The sequence below is a fragment of the Sprattus sprattus genome, assembly GCF_963457725.1.
Source record: "Sprattus sprattus genome assembly, chromosome: 17".
Taxonomy (NCBI): Eukaryota; Metazoa; Chordata; class Actinopteri; order Clupeiformes; family Clupeidae; genus Sprattus; species Sprattus sprattus.
The window spans coordinates 16390002-16403744 of record NC_137915.1 but is presented as its reverse complement, the minus strand read 5'-3'; the positions used below and the strand labels follow the sequence as shown (position 1 = coordinate 16403744).

The 13743-nt window shown below is 44.5% G+C and overlaps 1 protein-coding gene across 1 annotated transcript in view; it reads right to left on the bottom strand.

Annotated features, from left to right (window-relative positions):
- Window positions 1–12864, bottom strand: part of sema5a (sema domain, seven thrombospondin repeats (type 1 and type 1-like), transmembrane domain (TM) and short cytoplasmic domain, (semaphorin) 5A) — a 108949-nt gene extending 96085 nt beyond the window's left edge. Inside the window, exon 1 of the mRNA XM_080855311.1 lies at window positions 12698–12864. The gene's annotated coding sequence lies outside the window, so the exon portion shown is untranslated. The remainder of the gene's footprint in view (window positions 1–12697) is intronic.
- Between the last annotated feature and the right edge of the window lie 879 nt (window positions 12865–13743).

Sequence of the window (13743 nt, the reverse complement as noted above, 5' to 3'; positions counted from 1 at the left end):
CAAACACTGATGTGTGGTAGAAAAGGGGGACAGTTGCAAAGAATCAGAGATGTAGACTTTAATCTCTCCTAAACCAGTGAGCGTGAAATGCAATAATTACAGTGTTAGATCTGTCCTCAGGCCTGTATGAACACTATCGTGAGGTGTTTACACCTGTTTATTCACACCATACATGTAGTTTACCAAATTAAAGGTCTATAATGTAAGGCAGCGGAGGAAAGGGAAATTTTTTGATCAGAACAAAGGCAGTGTTGTTTCCTCTGTAATCAGGGTCAGAGGGCACGGTGAGGGGTGTGCGGGGTTGGTTTCGCGGAGAGGGAAGTAGCGCCGAAACAGACCAGGTGTGAGTAACTGACAGTTTTAGTGGGTTAATTGAGCCGAGGGGAAATTCCAGTCAGCCAGGCCAACCAGAGCCGCCCCACCCACACCCTGCATCCCCCCCCCCGTCCTCTAGGGCTGTTCTCACCAAACTGAAACCCCCCATTACCACCACCAGCCTCCCACAAACAAAAACAAACTAAACACCAAGTTCTCTGTCCCTTCCAAAAAACAATTCATCCTGCAGCAAACAATACCATCTCAGAGTGACTCTTCAGCAACTCTGTTATAATTCATAAGGAACACACACACACATATATAATATGTGTCCAGACTGCATACCCCTCTTGGCCTGCTCTGGCCCTCATTCAGAGTCCCTCAGCCTGATCTGGGCCACATCTGGGCCACATCCAGGCCAGAGACAGAAGCATTATCTGGGTGAATACTGGGCCTGCATGTCTGAATGTCGACCAACTCTTCTCTCGACAGCCTCATTCTCTCCAACGCTGCCAACTGACCTCCCCCCATCAGCCTCTTCTTTGATGTGTTTACTTCAAAGCCTGTTCCCCATCTTTGTTAACTCTGTTGCAATCATTCCCTCGCTATTTTAGGCCCCCTCATCAACTGCCCTCTACTCCTCACCGAGGGTGTAACCATCTCAATTTACATTTCATTTTCTTTCCACCCTGTTTTTTTCCTTCATAACACCATCTCCTCTCCTCATCAGCAGCGACTAGTTACCTCCCAGATTTACTGCCTGACCTAGATTACCGCCCCTTCATTACTCCATAAACACACTCAAGCCTCCTCCTCCTCCTCCTCCTCCTCCTCCTCCTCCTATCACTTTATTAGCAGGCCATGGACCGTCTCGTTGACCCTGCTGCTCTTCAGCTCAAAGCTGCAGGGCTCTTTTGATGTCGAATGTATACCCTCTACCTAGACAAACAGAGCACTCCATCGGAACGGACCTCTCAGAGTGAGGGCAGCTGTCTCAAGCCGAGAAGCTTCTTTCGAGCGAAAAACTCTCCTCTGTGTTTGTAAACAATGAGGGGGCCGCCGAGGAGGAGATACACATACACACAGCTAACCAATCCTCAATAACCCCCCTGACTTACACACACACACACGCACGCACACACACACACACACATACACACTATGTATGTGTTTGACACTTCACATCAGATGTGCTTTTTCATTTTGTTTATTTTTTTCTGGTTTTAGTTTTGTTTAAGGAGGCCAGGTTGGGTTTGCGTGACGGAGCGAGAGACTCTATTTAGAGTAGTAGTAACACCGTGGTCAGTGGCGTGCCTTGCGCATCTGACTGGGCTGGCAAACACTGCCAAGTTTCTCAAATAAGAGAAGACAAACTCACAGAACAGGAATGTCAAACTCTGCCATGCGGGCTGAGATATTACACCGGTAGAGTATTACAAAATTACAGTGGCATTTTTTGACAGCAACGTTATTCTTAGCCAGCGCTTGGTTCGTGAGAGCATGGATAGAGACGCATGATTGATAGGTTCAGAGAACTAATGCACTGCTCTAAATCGGTTTGGAGCTGATATCCAGATCTGAGCAGATATCGGTGCTGTTCTCACCTGCTGGATTTAGCATATGATGCACTGAGATGTTATGGATCCTGGTTATCAGATACAGTAAGTTACTGTCTGGCTTAAAAACAGAAACACACATTCCTCACTCATATAAATACCACACACACACACACACACACATACAGACCAACACACTGATCTGACACACACACACACAACCCTCCATTCGTACCCTCATATCCACCCCAACCCACACAAATGATCACACACACACACACATAGACACACACGCGCACACACAGACACACACACACACACTACAGGAGGGGAACAAAAACGAGGAAAGAGGGTGGCCTGTGGGTGTGTTCAGCTGCTATAAAGAGCACCTGGGATCTCCATAAATAACACACACCATATGCCATAACATCGTGGCCCCCTCACATCTTCCACAATGGTAATTGAATCGGCAAAGAAAAACAGCCATGTGGAGAGAGCAGGCCAGTGGTGGCCCACTGCAGCTGGATAAGCAAGAGGGTCTGCCTAAGTACAGAGGGAGTCCCTGCACACACGCCAGCCAAAGCACTGGCTTTTTCAACCTATAAAACACCTTAGAAACACACAGACGAGAGCTGAATGTTCCCTGAAGGAATGTTATTAACTCTATCGTGGATAACTGGCAGGAACTGTGAATGCTGCTGACTAATGTAGTAGAATAAGTGTTCCTATTTGAGGTGTTAATGAACAACAATCACAGTGAAGCCATACTGCTTTTTGGGGGGGAGGCAGTTAGATTCAGTAAACCGTACCTTTGCTTCTGACACATTCTCATTCAGGCCAATCGAAACAAACAAGGACCCCTGTTAGAGTGAAATCACCCATGAAACTTCCTCAGTGAGCTCATGTAATCTCCCCAAAATTGGGCAAATTGACGGAGGTTGACTCAGACTCAACAAGCGTTAATTTAAGGGCATCCATTTGCTAAACAGCCCATGGATAAACACAAACATACACAGGTGCAGACTGTGTGGGTAATTCCACATTCTCACGTGAGCTAAAGAACACACAACTTGTGTACGTCGACTTTTATACAGTACATACTTAGCTATACATAGCTGTCATCCACACCATACTTGGAATTAGGTCATGGGTGTCTGGGTGTCCAAACACAAAGAGTTATTACTGCCGGTACTTTGAAGGTGTGATATTTAATCATACAGCAGTGGTAAAAACATCCGAAATATATATAAATACTCATTTAATACTATAATAACTCATTGAATAGTCATTGAATGCGTATAGAAATAGAAGTAGATGGGGCCCGTTGCTTGTTTCCTCCTCTAAGTTCCTTTCTAGCAGGCCTTCACCAGCGCAGCCACATGTGGTATACAGGTGGCTCAGCCTTGCGTAGGCCTCTTTGTGCCAGATTACGGCCAACACCTCCGTCCTCAAATTAGCAAGGACTGCTCAATACTGGCTCCTTCTTTCCTGGAGGGGGGAGGTGTGTGTTAGCACAACCTGCCTGAGGACACACGTAAGACAACGAGAAGTGTGTGTGTGTGTGTGTGTGTGTGTGTGTGTGTGTGTGTGTGTGTGTGTGTTTGCGCGTGTATGGGTGTGTGCATGGGTGTGTGTGTGTGTGTGTGGGGGGGGGGACAGACCTGTTAAATGGATTCTGATCCCAAAAGCAGAAACCCCATATCTGTTCCCCTAATTGCCAAGGAAACATTCCTGCTGATGCAGACTCAGAAGAAAATGAGCTCTTATGAGCGACAAAAAGAAACCCCCCTTATTATCCAAATTAGCTTTTCCTAATTAATGGTTGTAGTTTACCTTTCCCAAAACACTGGAAACACATGGTTCAGGTTAGGCACCCTATGGAGGCTCTATTACAAGGGTGCGATTGTTCAGCACAGCCTGCGATTATTTGAAAAGAGGGGAACTGTCTGTGGGTTCACACATTAGTCTCTTTTATGAGCGAGTAGCTCTCGTTATGGAGCAGAGTTAGAGAGATAGAGATCTGTAAGAAAGCGCACATTTTCTTAAATGACCTTCAGGTATAAAATGTACTTATTCCACTTACTTATTCCAAGATGTAGAAGATATCTAACCCATTTGTGTTTTATCACTGTGACTGGCTGTCTGACTGGCTGATTGAGTGAGTGAGTGAAAAAAAAAATAATGAATGAATGAATGAATGAATGAATAAATGAATGAGTGAGTGAGTGAGTGAGTGAGTGAGTGACTGAATGACCGAATGACTGAATTAATGGATGAATGGATAAATTAATGAATGAATGGATAAATGAATGAATGCATGAATGAGTGAGTGAATGAGTGAATGAGTGAATGAGTGAATGAGTGAATGAGTGAATGAGTGAATGAGTGAATGAGTGAGTGATAAACACCTGAGGGTCTACTTAGGCTCCTTCAAACAGTCAGTGGTCACACAGACCCAATGGCGTTTCATCATCTCTCCCCTGGGACGAGAGAAACATTTTTGGCTCTAGTAATTGTCTAAAGCGCAGCGCTTCATTTCCACTTCATAGCTAATGAACAGCTAGCCCTCACCATTCTCCACGGGGAGTCCGGTAAACCCTCGGCAGGAGAGAGCGGGTCCGTGTGCGAGGGAGCCAGGTGGAGGTGGCTGTAACAGAGACAACGCTCCTGAACAGAAAAAAAGCCTTTTGTCGCTTGTGAAACCATTCAAAGTGGTTATGTGAGCCCTCTCGGATTACGCTTTAACAAATTCCACCTCCCCACACACACTTACACACACACACACACAAAAACACACACACATCTTACACACAGACACACACATACACACACACTCATACACACACTCATAGACACACACATACATACACACACACACACACACACACACACACACACACACACACACACACACACACACACACACACACACACACACACACACACACACACACACCTTTAAGAGTGACATCAGGACTGGGTGTTCAGCTACATGTGCTTGTGCAACATATAACAATGGGCAGGAAACACTGTAAGAATACCCCCCTCACACACACGCACAAATAAACACACACACACACACACACACACACACACACACACACACACACACATAAACACACACACACACACACACTCACACACACACATGAAACAATGGGCAGAAAACACTATGAGAGTTTTCAGAACTACACTGGATCTCCAGCACAACAACAGAACATCTCCCCCTCTTACGATCTGTCTTAAGTTATAACCCTTCTGCTGTTGTACACCATCGACAAAACGCTAATGAGAGAAACTAGCCTATTGGCCACACACTGTGTTGTTTAGCTGGGGCACGGTCGCTCTTGTGGGAGCTGTTTTTCTGTCACAGGGCCTGGCGTGCCATGAGGCTCTTCTTTTTGGCAGCGGTGCAGGGACGCACCGTGAGTTTGAGGTGAAATTTGTCGCTCGAGTGGGCCATCCTTGTGCTATTTACTTTCGGTGGGTACAACGGTGCGCAGCTCTCACATCCCCGCTCGCAGTAAAGGTGAATCTCATAAAAACAAAATCACACCGTACTTCTCTATAGCACCCCAGCGGTCAGGCTCAGCCTCACCCATCTGATCTCCTGCCAACAGCTAACCCCACCCCATGCAAACAAAACAACCTGACCTCATCCTCCCTTCCCTTCCCTTCCCTCCATTTAATCCATCTCAGTGACCTCCGCGGGGCTAATAAAACAGGCAGAGGACAGTAGGGAAGCAATGTGAAATAAACATAAATATGCTTTCTATAAATATTCAGTGATTTATCTGGCTTCATTGTGGCGCCCCGCTCTCTGCGGGCAGGAGATTGTTCGTGTCAGCAGCAGCAGCGAACACATCCGACTCGAGCCCAACGCGCCACACAGAACACTTCCTCCGTTTCACACATCCCTGCCGTCAGTCGGCCAGCCTGAGTAGGGAGGATTTTGCTGAATTTCTGACACACACACACACACACACTTTCCATTGGCCCGCTGGAAAACAATTTCGAGGCTTTAAATATGAATGGATCCTGTCTCTCCAGAGAGTAAATCTCTCACAGTGATCCCCTCCTCAGAATGAGCCCCGGCTTGGTAAGAAAAGGCCAATCATCCACTCCTAAGTAGACAATCAGCATGTGCTTTTAAGTGCACCATACATAGTAACATCACTCCATCGCTCAGCCAGACGGCCGCGGAGGAACGGCAAAGAGCATTACATGAGAGGGCTTAGAAGGCTCTGCATTGATCTGTGAGTGGTCTGCTCTTTCAGAATTAAAGCTTCTCTGAGAAAAGAACATAAAAAGGTGGAAGTAGTGCATCTAGTCAGATGGGTTCTCATATAGGCACTTCTGTGTTTGGTTGTGTCTGTCTGCTTTGATTTCAAACAGGACCAGCAACATAAACATCTGAGAATTGGAGGAATAGTCAGACAATAGGCTATTGTTTCAATTTGCTGATGTGTGAGGTCCATACATCCAACATGTATTGAAAGCATTAACTTTAAACTGGTTGAATGATCGCAGAATCCTCAGAGGTGGATAGAATAATGGATTACTCACAGGTTTTCAAGCCACAGAGTATGTGGGAAAGAGTTTATTGTCTTTACTTTGCTCTGGGGTTCCCACCTGTTCACCTGTCAAGACAGACACGACGTCCCAGGACGTCTCACTAAAGCAGAGGTCATATAGACGGAAAAATCGTGTCTCTCTCTCTTTCTCTCCCTATCCAGGTCTCTATTTCTATCTATCCCTGTCTCTCTCCCTCTCTTTCTCTCTCGCACACACCAAATACTTATATACTTAAACCCAAACTCTGTGTCCACCGTAAACATGCCTCAAATCCAGATTACTGTGTTAACATGCTCACCTTGGAGCCAGTTGATGATGATCTACTCAAGAGCAGAAAGGCACAGACACACTCTCTCTGAACCACACCGGTGCCACACAGACACACACACACACACACAGACACACACGGACACACACACGTACACACACACACACCTTGGCAGAGCTAGACTCAACACAGTGTGGAATAACAATAACAACATATGGTTTTGGAGACTTAGGGTGTAGCCCAGGACATGACACACACTAATAAACAGGATGACTCACAGGAAGTGTGTCTGGGCCGGCAGTGTGAAGCGCAAGTAGTGTTGGAACAAGACAGGTTTTTTTTTAAAGACGGACCACCTGCCAAGCATCCCAGCTCATTAAGGAGTTCTGATGGGGGGCAGAACCATACCCCTTACAGGGGTAAATGTGCAGTGGTAGGTGGAATCAATCTACAAACAGCGCTCACACACACACACACACACACACACACACACACACACACACACACACACAGATACACATATGCACACACACACATATACATGCGCACACACACACACAAGTACATGCGAGCACACACACACACACACACACACACACACACACCGGTCTTATGCCAAATATCCCTTCTCCCCCCTCCCAACCTCCCTCTATATCTGTGCTGGAGTCCATGAACAGTGATGGATGGCGTTCACTAGCCAGAGACGCTTCCTGCACGCGGCTGGGGAAATGAAGAAGCAAAACAAAGAGTCCAGAGTGCAACGTTGAGTGTTACCTATCCAAACCTTACCCTCCCAGGGGCCCCGACACGCACAGCCGCAATCTCTCTCAAAACCTAAACGCACTAAATGAAAACACTTCAGATGGCAGGCCAGATCCTCTTTAATCAAAGCTAAAAAGATGGCTATCTCAGAGACTGATGGAGAAATATTTCTTTCTAGAGTACGCCTCGCCCTGCTGCAGACTCTTTGTTTTGTATTATCAAACGATGTCAACAGAAAGTGTTTTTTTTTTTTTATCTGGCCATAGTCTCATTATTACCCATGAGTGCTTGTTGCTTCAAGCCTCATCATCAAAAGCATGATGATAAGCAAAGCTGCTATAATTAGTCTGTTAACTAAGAGAGTAAAATGTGAATGTTCAATTTGACTGAGATTGCGCAGAAATTAGCTTTGCTTGTTTGAAGATCTTGAGATTACAAGTTACAAAGATAAACTTTATATGGTGGATCAAAAGACCCCCTGACTGGGGACACACAAAATCAGTGGTGAAGTTCAAATTAAACAACCTCACCAAATCCTCCATCTCAACAGGATATTCCTAGAGAGTGAGATGGCCTTGCAGGAAATTGCATCGATTAAAACTGGACTTTCCATTAGCTTTACAGTCAGACACACAACAGAATCACTCTGTGGCTCACAGAAAGAAGTCTACTCAGAGCCATCAGAGAATAATGGGACCTGTCCCTTCAGTGTCAGCTGACTGTAGGCGTTTGAGAGGAACATATGGGTCTGTCACAGAAACGCCTCATGTTAAGCAATCACACGAAGCTGCTGTGAATGCCGCAGTGCAATCGCAGCGACTGAAATGTGTGGCGGCTTGATGAGCGAGAGGAGGAGAGGAGAAGTGTGCAGAGAGAGAGACAGAGAGGCAGGGGAGAGATGCACAGACTCACTGTTCTGGCAGAACCTCTAAGTTTGGGAAGCATCACACCATCATATACCAAGGGAGATAGGTACAGCTCCTAACCCTCTCTCAGATGAACAAGAAAACATGCATAAACTCTAAACAATCTCACACAAACACACACACACACACACACACACACACACGTACGACCACAGAGAGTGAGTGAGTGATGGAGTAAGTAAGTAAGTAAGTAAGTAAGACTTTATTTAAATAGCACATTTCGTACAAGAGTTGCAGTTCAAAGTGCTTTACATAAAATCAATAAAAGCAAGCAGCAAGAGCAATACATGGAGTAAAATAATGATCAACATCGTATCAGAACCTGATGTTCTGATATGCTTCTTGGATTACTAAAATCATGATAAAAGGAATAAAAGTGAGGGAGGGAGTGAATGAGGGAGTGAATGAGAGAGTGAATGAGGGAGTGAGTGAGTGATGGAGTGAGTGAGGGAGGCAGTGAGTGAGGGAGTGAATGAGGGTGTGAGTGAGGGAGTGAATGACGGAGTTGGTGAGGGAGTGAGGGAGAGGGATATGCTCTGTTAAGTCAACAGCATGTTTAGCTCAGTGGTGGGATTGTTAATGACCCTCTCCCACTGCAGACTGAGTGGTATTTATAACCTCTGCGACTGTAGAGCTGTAGAGCCTCTGGGAGGACAGGATTGAGGTTTTGCGGCTTGTAAGTGCTAAGCACACACATCAGCCTGTGGAGGCGAGCACTGGAGTCATCAGGGTAATCCCCTCTGACCCCCCCCCAAACACCCGCAGTCTTCCGGGGTGTGAGGGGCGCGGAGGAGATAAGAGCCCAGACGATCTGGTGTCGTCTTGATCTGGCGTTTATCGGCCAGATGTGCTCCAGGCTTTAATTCCAGTCCAGGTAGTCATATCGGAGCTATGAAATATCCAATTGCCACTTTTTTTACTTAAAGTTTACACATAGAACACATTTAAATATATTACACATTTAATATGCAGGTTCAGATGCAATGAACCGTCAACAAAGTACACATCATTCCAAATTGCAAAATAAATTAAACCTAAATCATTATTATGGCGCTGTCTAAAGTAGTTATGCTAAATCAATCCAAGTCTTCAGGCGTTAATTTAGCTTCATTCCTCTAACATCTTCCTTGTCTATTGTGTCTAAAGGGATACTTCAATTGGCTAAGGCAATACAGTAACCATGGCAACGCCACAATATCCTTGAATGACAATAGTGTTGAGGGAGCATTCTTTATTGCACATAAACAGAGGCTTCTGAGCTTTACTTAAGACAACCACAAACACGCCAGCGGGTGAATGTGTCTCCCCCTCTCCATCTATCCCCTTCCTCTCTCTCTCGCTCTTTCTCTCTCTCTCTCTCTCGCTCTCTCTCTCTCTCTCCTTCCCTCCCTCTCTCCCTAGCCAGACACTCTGCCCTGAAGGCTGTATCTGTCTACTGAGGTAATAAACTGGCAGCTACCGTCTTGCCTTGACACTTTAGTCTGTCCTCTCCTATCCGTGCCGTAGCTCATAGAGCACAGCATCCACTCATATCAGGAGTGGCATCCAGAGGAGTGGATGGTGGTAAAGTGATATAAATATATATAGAGAGAGGCAGAGGCCAAAAGCACAGCGCATAGAGGGTGGCATGAATATAAAAACAAACATTGGACTGAAAATAAACTGGAAAGGAGTGAAGGACTGAAGTGACATCAGTTTGACAAACAGAGATATTTATCTCATAGATCTTTCCTCAACCGCAGGAATTTCTGCCTGGATTTCCCTCACTCAGTTCAATAGACTTCATCATGAGAAGCCTGTCAATATTTGTATTAACCTCAATGTCAAAAAAGACATAAAACACATATAATGTCTCAGGCTTCTATATTATATTTCAGCTATGGATGCTGGATAATCAACATCATTACCCACAGTCAAGTGGATAACAATGTTACTTCTCACAATCAGACCCTGACAGGACTTTTCAAATAGCGTAAATATTGCATTTTTATACCATCAACCTTAAAAAAAAACACACACACACACAAACATACAGACACACACACACACACACACACACACACACACACACACACACACACACACACACACACACACACACACACACACACACACACACACACACACACACACACATACACAAACCACTTTACTGCAAAAAACTGCACTCCAGCCAGGGCTCAGCACTAAACTCCACAGAAAAATAGACGCAAGGCCAGTCGTCAGCAATGAGCCTGTCACTCTTTCTGTCACCATAGAGACCCCAAGCATTCCTCCGCGAGGACGATCTCGTTCCAGAATTCCCAGAGTGTGGCCCTGTGGCTATGTTTATCCCGGAGTTCACAGACCCCCGCCACGGAGCCAGTATTCCCAGGGCAGGACGTATCCTTCATGGCCGGCACCAGTACATTTCTCTCTTTATTTACACACATAGAGCTTCGAGCAAAACAGGCCGCTTGCACACGCAGGCAAACACACATTTAATTTCTGACTCACCCAAAATAGTCTTTGCTTTAAGTGATTTCGACTCTTTTCCCAGAGGCTAAGGAGTCCTGAACAGACCATAGCCAGACATGCTCCACAATCAGCTATTATATCTGCAGTGTGATCCATGACATTTAATATTTAGGCCTACACTGTGCTTTGAATTACAAATGTGTGACATTGCGCTATAAATAAACTTGCCTCACCTAACACAGAGTCTTTTTAACATAAAGCAGTCACTTTGTCTGAATGATAACCAATCTGATCATTGCTATGCCATACACAATCAGCCCTGCAGGTATTCACATATACAATGAGATCCATGATATCTTTAGAGGGCCTGAATTGAATATGGCTTCCAACAATAGGAAACACAAAGGGGTCCAAAATAATTTCACCTGCCAGATGGGAGGTCACCGATTTCAATAAACCGCACAGAGATTTAGCCATGAGTAGCACAGCGTGATGCTTAAGCCCTGATATGAAATGCTATCTCAAAGACAAAAAGAAAGAACAGCGAAGAAAAATAATGAAGAATCTCCTCCAGTAGGTCACACTACTAAGAGCTACTTAGAGCTGGGATGTGATGAGGTATCATAACAGATATCCCTCTTGGCATTTGGGGCTTGCGTGTGAAGACACTATGAAATGCATTTGAGGGAAACTCATTAAGTACTGCTGTGTATGCTTGTGTGTGAACACACTATGAAATGCATTTTAGGGAAAGTCATTAAACACTGCTGTGTAGCCTCCAAGCAAAGAGCCTCCTGTGAAGATAAGACGCCGATGGCTGCACACACGTCAGACAAAAGTGCTTGCTCTCGTCTCCGCCACTCGCGGCTCATGCAGAACTGTACATAACATTTCACTCGCAACTTGCCAACAAAGACACTTTATGACAGTCAGTGTCTGTGCACTGGCGCAGCCATTCTCTTCAAGTCATGTCCATGCTAACTTCTGAAATAATTTGATGAGCTAATGAGGTCTACTGTATTTTGAACTCTACACTATATTTTGTCCACAACAACTAAATATTTATACAAGGCATGGAAGCATCACAGTCATAGCTGAAAACCGCGTAAAACAATTCATATGGATGGCAAGACAAGATGTTGATTCAAGTGATTAAACAGACTGAAGCCGTGTTGTTAGGTAATTATATAAAACATATATATTAAATATGTGATCATGGTATGGATACAAATACGCAAAAAGTAACATGATGAAACAAATATTTATGCTGTTACGAAAAGGTCCCACGACTGTAGCATGCTATGACATTTAAAATTGAGTTTTATTTAATAGAAAGTAAATACATTGCTGAAGGAACTTTTCATAGGCTGTGCAGCGCATACAACTCAGGTATTGTTACAGATCCACATCGATGGTCACTGTGGTAGCACCACCGTGCGGCAAGTACCATTTGGATAATACTTAAACTGAATCTGCACACTGTAATCTACACAATGTTCAGCAAGATAATTATTGTGAAAACCTACATATGAAAAGAATGCCCCTAACGACTTTGTTGTGGCTAAATAGACCAAACCAAGTCGCAAAACTGACTGCAAACATGTAGGTAAATAATTTCAGATACAGCATTTTCACGTGGCGACTGTTTACATACGTTTGAATGCAATTGTTCTTAAGTACACCAAATAAACTTTGTGTAGCAGGCTGTATTTTACTCCGGGGCCAGCCGAACATGGTCAAAACTCAAGAGACTTTGTTCAGGTGTATACAATGACCAGTCCTCCAGACAACTAACCTATTTCATTCAGTTATCCACAAAACAGAAATGGAAGACTCACCAGGTAAAGTCTCCAAATTCCAGTTTTTTCCAAACGGAAACGAAGGTTTAGATCAGCATGTGCCAGAAAATGCGATGAAGCAGTTCAGTATAAAGTTAAAGTAATTCCAGTTTATCTGTGCTATCCACATCGACAGCCAAATTACTCCGTATCAGTCCACGGGTAGATCGCAATGGACTCGCAGCTTACCCTTGGACCGGTGTGTTTTGCCCCCGGTCTCCTTGAAACAGGGTTTGTAACGAGAAACCGATGCTTTGCTTGACAGCGAAACAAAGGACACGGTCACTGTGTGCACAGAGTAGAAACGTGAGTAAAAGAACCAAAGTTTGACGGAAGCCAGGCGTACACAGTCTTGCAGAACTGAAATTCACTCAGCTCTCGTCGAACTGACACTGCTGGTACGGGCAGATTTAGGAGGAATAGACTGCGCCCCCACTTTGCCGCGTCTATGGACTCGGACAGTGAATGGTCCCTTCCAAGGCGAGCTCCGCTAAAGGACGTGGCACTAGATTAAGAGATGTCACCATACACGAAAGGCAGAGGTGCATGCCCGTCTACGTGCTGAAATAATTAATTGCAATACAACTACCTCTTTGTCCGCGCCAGTTGGGTGTATATTATAACACGTAGCTCACCAATAACTTGTGTATTACATATTAATATGGGCTCAGAGAGTGACAAGTTACATAGACTACCTTTAATTTAACGCATTGAAGAAAAAAAAACAATATATTACCTATAATTTTATTATTAACCACATTGAAGAAGTGTCAGTGTTACTCTGTCTCTCATACACACTTGATTTAGTCTACCACTAACCAAACCCTTGAATGTGAAACATGGATTTTTTAACAGGTTGAAACGAGAACGTTGATTATTTTAACAGATACTTTGTTCTCAAACAAATTAATGTTACTTCGAGTTCACATTAAAACCAAACTAAATCACATTGTGCGTAAAACTGGATAACATACATTTACACTGTGCATAAATAACCAAGGTCAATATATTCCATGTTAGGATTATTTTATAATGTGTGTGTGATT